This window comes from Rousettus aegyptiacus, unplaced genomic scaffold (genome assembly GCF_014176215.1).
Source record: "Rousettus aegyptiacus isolate mRouAeg1 unplaced genomic scaffold, mRouAeg1.p scaffold_m13_p_3, whole genome shotgun sequence".
NCBI classification, from domain to species: Eukaryota; Metazoa; Chordata; class Mammalia; order Chiroptera; family Pteropodidae; genus Rousettus; species Rousettus aegyptiacus.
This window is the reverse complement of record NW_023416306.1, coordinates 51,644,473-51,656,545: the sequence shown is the minus strand read 5'-3', so window position 1 is coordinate 51,656,545 and position 12,073 is coordinate 51,644,473.

Sequence of the window (12,073 nt, the reverse complement as noted above, 5' to 3'; positions counted from 1 at the left end):
TATTCGTATATTGAGAAATCCCTACACCCCAGTTTTTTCTCTTGCTTTATCAAGCAGAGAGAATTAACATGCATATCATGTGACCTGTGCACTGTTTCTCTGAGGATTTCCAGATAAACCAAACTAGAGATAGACCTTTACTTTACAATGGGGTGGAGGGAGGTGGTAATAATATGAAGAGGAGGTCTTTCTAGGTGTTGCTTCTTGGCATCTGCTTTAAAGAGCTGAGTCTCCTTTGTTTCTTATGACTCAATTATAAATTCATGTGCATGTCCACTAGTTTTTTCCTTTCCTTTTATTTTTTCTCTTTATCACTTTAGCTTTTAAAAATGAAACCCAAACTAATTCTGAGACCAGATCTGGGTACTGCTTGTGGTGAAAAATAAATTAAATGAAGGAAGGAAGGAAGGAAGGAAGGAAGGAAGGAAGGAAGGAAGGAAGGAAGGAAGGAAAGAAGGAAGGAAGGAAGGAGAGGGAGAAAAAGCCAAACAAAAGAGTAAAACTGTTAAAAGTGCTTGGATATAGGTAAAAAAATAAATTAAATACATATTTACATTTTAAAGAATGTGCTGTTTCTCTACTGTAAACCCTTCATAGCAGATCAATACTATTTATACCACACACTCACAGCAAACAGTAAATGTCTTTCACCCTGCCTATTTCTAACCATTTAACATTGTTAAAAAGATGTCTTGAAACATCAGTTGGGGTGATTTCTTCTAAACTGAAAATTGGTCAGTTTGTCTTGGTGACATTCATTTCATGGAAACAAGATCTAGAGAAGGAGTAGGGGAGAGAAAAATTACACAACGAATGTAAATGCATTAGTTTTCCAAGTTCATGAAAGGCAAGTTGGACTTCAGAATTCAGCCAAACATTCTAGAAACAAAAAGAAAAAAATCTGCTTTTGTACTGTATTGCTAACTCGTTTGATACATTTGTACTATGGATTGCCTAAAATATTGATTATGCTCTAAGTATATCAAATTAAACAATAACTCTGAACCCCCAGCCCTGATCATTTGTCATGTCAAATCTCCCGAGCAGCAGTGGAAATTGGTGATCAATGCCATTTAAAAAGGAACAGATATTCATTATTAATAAACATGGCAAGGCTGAAATGAGGTAATTAAATAGAAATAAATTAAGTTCTACTCTATTCCAAGGGAAAAACCTGCCAGGATTGATTGCTACGTTCATTTAATTAATGTTTTAGTGCAATTCAGAAATAGTAAAAAGATTGAGGCGTGGCACATGCTGTAAAAGTTCCAAAAAAAGGAAATGGGAATATTTTAGGATGAAAAAGAAATTGCTTCTTTGCCAAGTCTCACATTGCCTACATTAATTGCTTAATTCTGGCAATATGATGTGTGTCTGAGTGGATTTTATTCTCTGGCACCCCAAATCTATTTCTGTATCTGTAACCTGGCTAAAGGAAGGAATGAAACCTTAACTTCAGGCCTGGGTAAATTGTGTCTAAATTGATGCCTCTTTTAGTTTGCGAATGTGTTCAGTTTTCCTGAGGTCTAATGGGAAATGTGCTGACTAGTCCTTTGGCAATTTAGCATTACCACTGGCAACTTCAAATTCATCACCACTTTGCAGTAGAGAAGCTGCAAACTACATTTCTTAGAATCCTCATTCCCTTAACATTCTAGCTTCCAATCAGCCAGTAAGAAGCACTTACGTTAGAGTTGGAAGGCTTTAGAAAAGAAGAGACCAGTATTTTGCAAGCAGATTTATGGGATTAAAGCAGATTTCTAGCTAATCCTTGAAAGCCACCCATTTCACTCTTGGAGACTAGATATCAAATATCTCAGAGATTCTTAAGATCTCCAGTGGCTCTTAGGTGAGTTGTTGAGAAATTTCTGCCTTAGGACTGAAGTGTACTCTCTGGTATTCCTTAACCTTTATTCCTCTGCTTTCTAATGATTAATACGTCTAATATCCTCTGTTAAAACCTTTCACATTTGGAATATATAGAGTTGCTTCTATTTCTCTTTTCAAATTCCCCTGATATATCATTGCTGGAATCACCTTTAGATTATTGGAGTGGATTGAAAAAAATTTTTTTTTGATGTATACCTCATTCAGAGCTGAGTGCAAAGCTAGAATTACAAATACCAGAATCTTTCTACGTTTCTTGCCTTGGTCACTCTGAACATGATATGACACGTTTTATGATTAATAAAGATCCCATGATCCCATCAACATGAATACTTTTGCTGCATATCAGAGTTGTCTCTGACAGTCAGGATAAGAGGCAGAGAGCTGCAAGGCACAGTGGTATCCTCAGGGGAGAGTGAAGGCAGTGGAGTATTCAGGAAGAAGACTGAGGATATGGAGGATGTGTTTACCATGGTCTACAGTTTCCAGGGGCAACAGGAGAAAGATAAGAGAGGAGAAGAACAATGAACGTGTGTCAGAGGAAAGGAGAGGAGTGGAAAAAAATAGGAATAAGAGGTGGCAAGAGGGATGTGAAACATAAAACAGCTGGTACAAAACTTTGTCACTAAAATTCAGTGTAGTTGATACTCTTCTGTTAAAACAGTTTGACTAAATGAACTAGTAGATTTTATTTATTCAGAAAGCATTTGCTGAGCATTTTCTATGTTTCAGTAACCGTGTCAGATGGAAAGTTTATAAAGATCAATTAAATAGTTTTTCTTTTTGAAAGTATTATCTAAAGAGTGAGGGGTTATAAATAAAAGCTAGTGTGATTCCAATTGGGTTGTACCAATTCAATTGAACCTAAAAATCATCTTTTATTCTAAGGAAAAAACTAAAAACATTCAGCATCCAAACATTCAGCATCCAAAAAGTCAGGATGTTCTCAAAGTTCTTACACATCCTTACTAATCATCTATGCTGTCCACTGTGTCGATTTTGAATGCCTTAATTAACACTCTTGGTTTCAAGCAATGGAACTAACTCAATTAAGTTTAAGAATAAAAAGAAAAATTGGTCATCTACTGAGCATTTCAGTCTGAGTTCTCCAGAAGCAGATGCTGAGATTGAATTTGGCATATAGAAAATTTATTAGGGATCCAAACCTGTGAATGCAAGGGAGTGGAGGTAGGAACAGTTAAAGGGAGACGCTCAAGAGTGATATGGACCTGGCAAAACCTTGGTCAAACTCACAAGTAACTGTGGGTCATATATATAGTCTACCTAAATTTTCCTCTGGCGGGCCAAAATGGTTGAGACTTTATCCACCCACTGTGATCAGAAATGGATATGAGCCATTTTGGAAAAGGCAAGGTTTGGGGTTAAGCAGTTCTCTGCAGCTGAGACAAAGACTGAAGGTGCTGACCACATTCCCAGAAGTTAGGGCAACAAGACCTTTCTTTGGAGGGGGTATAGGTGGCACATCTTCATGTACACCACACTAAATTATCTTATGTTGTCCAAAAAAGGAGAATAAGTGAGTCTTCCAGAAGGTTGGAAACTTGGGCCATTCTGGACTACAGCAGTAACACTTTGTGGACTTTGTTTCTGCATCTGTCTTTCGACAGATCTTGACTTTCGATCTCTAATTTTTTTGTCTTTCAATTCCAGTCCTCAAAAAGACAATTTGATTGGCCCAGATTTGGTCCGGTGATAAACCCTGGGCTAGTACTTTGCAGACAAGCTCTTTTAGTGTGAATTTGGCTTCCAGGATCCTGTGAATAAGTGAGTGGTAGTGTTGGTGGCGAATTCATTCTCAGAAAAAAGGAAATGGCTCACGGGATGGGGAGATACTTCTAATGTAATTTTGTAATAAGTAGCCATTACAAGTATTCCGTGATTAAGCCTCTTAAGGATCATTTTTGTCTGGGGACTACAATCAACTAATGTCCTAGGATCTTTGCTGAAGAGAAGATATTTGCAAAATTTGCTCTTGGCCCAGCTTATCAAAAAGTATTGATAATATTTCTCAACCAACAAAATTAAGCAGAATTAGTTTAGAGTTTCTATTACCAGCACTTATTTCCTGGTATGGATTCCAGGAGAACATGCTAAAATTCCAGGCATGACCATACACTGTCATGATGAATCATTGTGAGCAGTCTCTAGGAGATAATATAAGGTATCCATGATGAAGATATCTAAGTGAGGCTGGAGAGAGGGAGAGAATTGTGAATTAGAAACTTAGAGCATGATGTTATTTCATTATTGCTTCAGACATTCATCACTGAAATGTAAGATGTGGCTACTCCAAAACAAAAGAAGAGTCATGAGCCTTCTTAGAGTCACTCAGTTTCTAATATGTTTATGTAGATGAAAGGCGACAATTGTTGAGACATTTCCTGGCCTACTGTCTAAAGGCAAGAGACTGCTCAGCAGAAATAAAGAAGAGTGAAGGTTAAGTAGTCCTCGAAATCTGAGTCTGTGTTAGTATGTTATGATGCACAGAAATCACTGTCTTTTTTACAAAACCATGGTTACTTTGCTTTACAGTGTTGAATCTATGCTTCCCCATCAAAAGCTGGCTATATGGTAGAGATACACTAATATTTTATTCCTCAAAAAACAAATGCCATTTATAGCATGAGAATACACAAAAAGCCCATCAGTTGAAAGCATAACCTCTAGGTAGTAATGTAGATTAAATACTCTGATAGTCCCTCCATTATAAAATAGCTAGCTTTGTATAAAGTAGAATTTTTATAAAATTGCTAGAGCTAAATAAGAAAATCACCAAGTGACTAAAAAAAAAGTGAGATTAAACAGAGCTAGTAGTAATTTTTTCAAGTATGCACAAAACAAAACAAAAACAAACAACAACAACAACAAAAACTGAGATTATCCTAAAGGCAACTGAAAACATCAGCATTGCAGTGAGGGATAAGGTGGGTGGAAGGGTAGGGAGAAGACTATGCCTCGGGCCATCAAAAAATGGAGAGTAGGGTCTGAGATTCCCACCTTAAGTCAGGATTCAAAGAGCTATAATGTTCCACTGTCCATATAGCTGGGACTGATAAAGTTTATTATCAAAATAATGCTAGATTTTTATGAGAAAATTTGTCAGTTGGTCAGATCACTAAGTGACACAGGCATCCTAACTTTCGTCTCTTTTCTTTTTTGTGCCCAGAAGAATAAAATAAACTTTATGGCTACAACCAATCACTTTACAAAGATTTGGACAGAAAGCAAAATGCAAAGGCAGTGAGTATAAGCAGTAAAGCATCTATGATGGTTGGAAAGTTTATGGGTTTTTGTAAGAACAAGAAAGAGTAAGAAAGAAAGAAAGAACATGAATTCCTTGTAGTAATAACTCACACTATTTTGGTAGTTATTAAGCTGTTATCCATCAGCTTCAAATCCACCCCCTTGCCCCTCTGCTTTGATGATACTGGGGCTGACACTCTTAAAGCCACATTTCTTTATTGCCAGCTAGGTCCCAGTTAAGGTTTAAAATAGAGAATGTAGATGGGGGATCATCAGATAAGAGAAGAAAAAAGGGACTTGCTCCTTTTGGTTTGCTTTCTGTGCATTTTAGCAGAAGCTGTTGATCATAGTGGTATTTCCAACCCTCACGAGCCAGATTTATGCTCTTCAGAGGCATCAACACCAGCCAGCCACACAGCTGGCCCAGACGACTGAGTCCCAACTCTGTAGGACCTTTCTCCAAGCTTGGAATCTCTACTACCAGCTAAGGAGCACCGCTTATAGCAGGTTTGCATCCTGGGGCTGCTCCTCTGAGCCTCTACATTTTAATTATTCAACCTCTTCCCTTTGTGCCTCTGACTCTAGGCAGTGATAGCTGTTTCCTGCAATTGCCACTCCCATGACACCTTATTATTTCATTTTTATCTTTTCAATTCTTCAACACTTAATTAACAATTCTTTATATTAAGTTCTCTCTGTTGAAATAACTGATGCAGTCTCTGTCTCCTGACTATATCCTGATATATACTTATGTAGAACTCCTTATTTTTAAAACTGTTTTATCCTTAGTTTAGTCTTAGGAAACGGTGGCCAAACACCACAAAGATCAAGCAATTCGGAAAGAGAAACGGTATGGTGTGGAGTACAGAAGGCAGAGAAGGGAGTCACAAGCTTGTCTCCTTCCTAGGTTGTGACGCATGAAAGAACAAGATGCGGTTGACCTCAGTCCCTGCTCTCCCAGCAATCTGAAACAACAATTACAATCTTGATTTTAATGAGCTCACCACTAAAAATCAATCAGCAGTTGAGATTAAATGTTGAAACTGGAAAGAAAAAAAAAACTACTGGCACATAAAATTCTGTCTTCTTCAGAGCCGATGTTCCTATTTCCCAACTATTTAAAAATGAGACTGCAGTGAGCAGAAGCAATTGCTTTATATTCAGTGCACTTAAATGAACGTTTGATATAAAGGGAAATTAAGTTCATATAGTCTTTTTCCGTACATGGTATTAGCCATGAAGTTTTCAGTTCTGCACCACGGAGTAAGAGAAATGCACACAGAGAATATTATGACCGAAGCAATGCCTATTGCATTTCTGAGAACTGTTCAGGATGATGTGGTTCCTTTCTGCTCTATATAGAAAAAGAGCTTTGTGCTTATGGGGAGGAATGGGCATAGGATAAGGTATCAATCCAGACTCTCTTGAAAAGCCCAAAGTATTGAGCTAGTCATTCCTGCAGTATATGTTGAGTGCTAAGTACAGCAGACTGCACACCCAGATAAGAGGCTCCAAGAACATTTGACATATTCTCAGGGCCTAACTGATGTAATAGCTGAGAGTGCCTCAGGCTGATTCTTGTGCTGAACCAGACTTTCCAAGATGGAGAAACATTTTTTTAAAAAATGTATCACTAGTCGGCTTGTTTCATTGATAAAGGTTTCTTTCTCTTGTGTTTCTGTCTTTATGTTCTGGTATTTGTCAGGTAAAACTTAGAAGATATCCAACTGGGGAAAAGAGAAAAAAGTTTTTAGTTCATAGGTGAGATGAAGTTGAGGAGAGGAAGAGAACAAAGTAATTCTAATAATAGAAAAATTAAATGTGTTTTGCTGTGGATGCTATGAGACTCTAAGAAATATTATTTAAATGAAATGTATTTTGAGTATTAGAAGCATGAAACAGAAGATGCAAATGTTAGAGCACTACTCATGGCTGTTTAGTTGGTTTTTGAGGAACTCTTAGGTAGAAGTTCAGGATGTCTTAGGAAAGGATCAGTATTGGCCTCTACCCACCACAATGCAGGCATGGTAATAGCACTATCCTTTGTCCTGACATCAATGATACATTTCTGGGTCTGGAGGAAACCACTTGCAACTTAATGTGAAAACACAGTTGTCTTTCAAAATAATGAACCTACTGATTAGGAAAGTTATCCATCCATTCAATTCATGGAGGAGGTCAGATTTGTTCTGATATAAACAGCTATAGTGAATGAGAGAGGGGGAAAAAACCTTAATAGACATTTTAATAAGTTTTTAATAAGATTTGTGATAGCCATATTGTTCCATATGATGGTCTACTGTGGTCTGCATATTTGTCCCTCTCCTTCCACAAAATTCACATGTTAGAATCCTAATGCCTAATATGATGGCTATAGAAGGTAAAGGTCTTTGGGAGGTGATTAGATCATGAGGCAGAGTCCTCATGAATGAGATTAGTGCTCTTATGAAATATCCCACACAGCTCCCTAGCCCCTTCTGCTATGTGAAGACACAGAAGTCTGCCAACCAGAAAAGACCCCTTACCCAAACATGCTGACACCCTGATTTCAGACTTACGGACTTCAAACTGTGAGAAATAAATTTCTCTTGTTAATATGCTACCCAGTCTGTGGTATTTTGTTTTAGAAGCCCCGAGAGACTAAGACATGGCCATATACATTTATGCAATTTCTTCGGAATATATATATATTCATAAATGCATTAATATATACTAGAAAAAAGCCTGGAAAGATAGCCCTATACTGCCATCCTTTATTCTGAGAAATGGAATTGGAGTGGGGGAGCATATTTTTACATTTTATTAGGTATTATTTTTGAAATAAGTGTTAACTTCATAATTTAATAAACCTAATAAAGATTTTTTAAAAGAAAGGCACATATTCACAGTACTAAAAAAAATCTGTGGTATTCATTTTGCCTTCACAAAATAATCATAGATGCCTAGAGCTGAAAGGAAGCCCAAGAGACTACCCAGCCTAGACAGGGCTGTGTCTAGCCCATCCAGCAGATGGTTACATATTCTTTTCTTTATGTTCCCCGGAAATAGAGAGATTCCCGTGGCAGTCTATTCTTGGGTTCAATTATCCTTTCTCTCTTAAAATTTCTGCTTCTGAAGAAATTGATTCCCAAAGCTAAGAGACATTGTTAGTAAAGGATTATTTTTAGTTATTATTCTGGGGCATGTGCGTTGAATGATGAAGGGTAAACTATTGAAATACCTGATATATGTGCCAAGTGGAAATTCTCTTGAAGGACTTCCAAGTGACCCAGTATAAGGCAGAGCATCTGAGACATTAGCAAGTTTAGAAGGAAGAATCTGAGTAAACAAGACAGGTTTCTAACCGTGACTTAAGATAAAGGCCTCCAGAGTCTTTTTTTTTTTTTTTTAATTATTTATTCTTATTTACGCCTATAGCACCTGATCTCTGTAGGTGATCTCCCATCCAAGTGCTAACCAGGCCCGACCCTGCTTGGCTTCTGAGATCAGACAGGATTGAGCTTGTTCAGGGTGTCATGGCCATAGACCATGGACTGTGTGGCTCCACTGAGGCGTGAACCCAGGACCTTCTGCATGCAAAAAAGACATGCTAACTGCTACACTATGGAACCAAATCCCAGAGTCTTGACTTAGTTCTATCATAATCTGGATGCCCGAGCATCCTAGCATCTACCATCTCACAATGGGATTAAAGCCACTCACTAATTCTAATCTAAGAAAACTTTACAGAGAAGAAAAAGAACTTCGACTTAGGAAATTATCCAAAATCTTATCAAATTTCTTAACTTAATTCCTTAAGAATAGCTTCTAGGGTCTTTTTCTACTTCTCTATATATCTAGAAAACATTCTTGGGGCATTTTCTGCCCAGAGCATAAATACTCTAAGAAAGCCATTTCTAATGGGCGTGTTGCTATGTCCAAGGAAGAGATGATAGTTCAAAGATGCAAGGGGATCCCAGAACCATCGGGTCACTTTAGAGTTGGTCTTGATTAAGGTTCCACCCATTCTGATGCTAGTTCTCTTTTTGGTTATTTTCTTTAAAAATGGCAGCATCAAATGTGTCTTGTCGAACAATTCATGTTGCACCAAATAAAAACACCTTTCAATCATGTGGCCTCAGGAGTTGTAATTCACATATACTCTAAAGAATAATGTCTTATATTATTCTTTGTTTAAAACATTTATAATATTTTATAAAGATTGGGAAGCATTTCGGGAAACTTACTATTGATATACTTTATTATTAGTTCTCCCCAACCCCTGTAACCTAATATACATCTATACATATTAGGTACGCCAAATTAAAGCTGCATGAAAACTTTTCATCATCGAAAACTCAAAAGAGACACCTATTTTCAATTCAATTTTCAGGTAAAATAAACACAATGCTTACTTAATGAAATATATCATGCATTCACTTTTATTAGTTTAAAGAAACACTTTCATTCCAACTGCTTATTATCCTATTAAGAATGCAGCTAAATCCTATATAATTCACCTGGTGAAGTAAAAGCTACAAAATATTTCTCCATATTCTGAGTAAAAAAGTAAAGACATGGGCCTTGGGGCTTAGTAGAGGAATGAATAGTAACTGGCAAAGCTGGTGGCCTAAGAAATAACAGCCTCATTTTTTGCATATCCAGACATTATATTCTGGCCAGGAGGTGGATGGTGAGGTCAAATGATTAGCCAATAAAGCCTTAGAAACGTTGCTTAGGAAGAATGATCAATATTGCCCCTAATACTTTTTATTCCATATAAAACACTCTCCTTCTTACCATTTACTAGCCCAGTGGTTCTCAGGATGGGAGGTTGAGGACAATTTTGCCCTCCAGGAAGACATCTGGCAATGTCTGGAGACATTGTTTTGTTGTCACCATTTGATGGGGGGTGGGGGGAAGTGGAGTGCTCCTGGGACCAGGGATGCTGCTAAACATTCTACAACTCATGGGATAGCCACCCACAACAAAGAATCAATTATTCAGCCCAAAATGCCACTCGTGCTGAGGTTGAAAATCCCTGCATTACCACACTAATCTTTCCATCGCCTGAAAAATCCGAGGCCTTTCCCTTTGCTATTCCTCATCCATGCAAGGCTCACCCCTGGATCTCCATGTTGTTAGTAGTTTCTCCTCTTCTCTTTTCAAATTTCACCCCTCAGAGGGTCTTCACTGCACCCTTTCCCCAGCTTCCCCTGCTCTCTAACACATTGCTCTCTGATTTTTTTTTAATGACATACACTATTTATTACTTGTCTGTTCACCTCTGTATTTTGTGAAAAGAACTATGCTCTCAATAAATATTCATAGTAAGAGTGAGTATATACAGGTTTATATTTATTCACATTCACACTTGAAATTATCCATCTAAGCCTTTATCGAGCAGTAATATTTATAGTCAATATTTATTGTGCACTTGCTATGGGATAGACAGACACTCTGCTAAGAGCTTTGCATGGGTTATCTCATTCAATCCTGACAACAACTCAGGTAAGTACTCCAACAATTTCTATTTTACTGGTGAGGGAACTGAACATGAGGTAACTTACCAAGGTCAAAAAATTCTTATGTGAACAGACAGAGAGTCCACCTAAGTAATAACTATGCTCTGAACCAGGAAGCCTGCTCATCCTCCTTCAGTATTAAATATGAGGCAAACTTTAAGAGACATAGCTTGCTTTCCGTGTGGCCAAACAAAGACAAAATCATATGAATTATATTCAAATTATTTCATTCAAGAGAAATTTACTGGCTACCTTCCAGGTTCCAATCCTTGGTTCTACTGAGCACTCAAAGATGAATAATCTCTCCTGAGGGTAAACAGACCCCAATTATTCTCTGACAAATGACAATCTATATTGCTGGGTGGTCTCAGAGTCTTCTCTCAATATGAAAAGTTGACTAAACAGAACTCTCTTGCTCTTTTATTTTTTCTTAACGCCATCAACAATATAAAAAAATGCATGTATTGTATATGGGTTAATAAAACAATTTGTATGTAACAGACCAATCTAAAGTGCTGAAAGAGTAGAGTTTGCACTAAAAAATGTTGCCCATCTCTTGGGTCCCTCACTTTTTAAATTAAGAAACTTCTCTCCATTAACCTCCTGTAAATATAGTTCACAATTATATGAATAAACCCACAGGCTGTTATTTGGAAACATAAAACAGGCACAAGAACAAATTCACAGCAAGGTAACAATTTTCTTTTTCTTTTAACCTCTTGCAAATGCCAACTCGCCATTCCTCAAATTGCTCTTTGGAGAAAATAAAGGTGATACAGTTAAAACACACTGTCTCTGAACTTCTAAGTGTGCTGTCAGGAGGGAGCACTGAAATAACACGGAGCCGTCTCTTGGTTGTTTTCTTTTCCCATTACAGATTAAACTGCTTTGAGAGTCTTTGCCTTCACCCAGAGGACTGGGTTGTGTAGGAAAGATCAAACTATTTCCATGACCACATGGAAAATCTACCTGCCCTCACCTCCTCCCCCCATGCATATGACCACCACATCTTATATAAGGACTCCTCGAAGTTCTAAAGTAAATATTTTAAACAAATATTACCAAGCTTTCTTTCTCTTTTTCATTTCACACAAAAGAAACCTACAAAATATAGTCTTAGAATCTAACAAATATACTTTGTTATTATTGGATATTCCTTATCAGAGATCATTTATTTTTCCTTGCTACTTCAAGGAACAAACAAGACTATATTTTATCTTCTCAAAATTTTTCTGACACAATATTGTTTTAACATACCTTTATTATCCTTCCCTCTTCCCCCTGCCATCAATATCTAATAGCTCTTATTATCAGAAAGGTGATTCTTTTGTCAAGATGAAATTCTTCTTATACTATTTAATGTAGTTTCTCTGTCTTAGAAGAACATGGAATAGTAATAACAACCTCTCTTAGCAAAG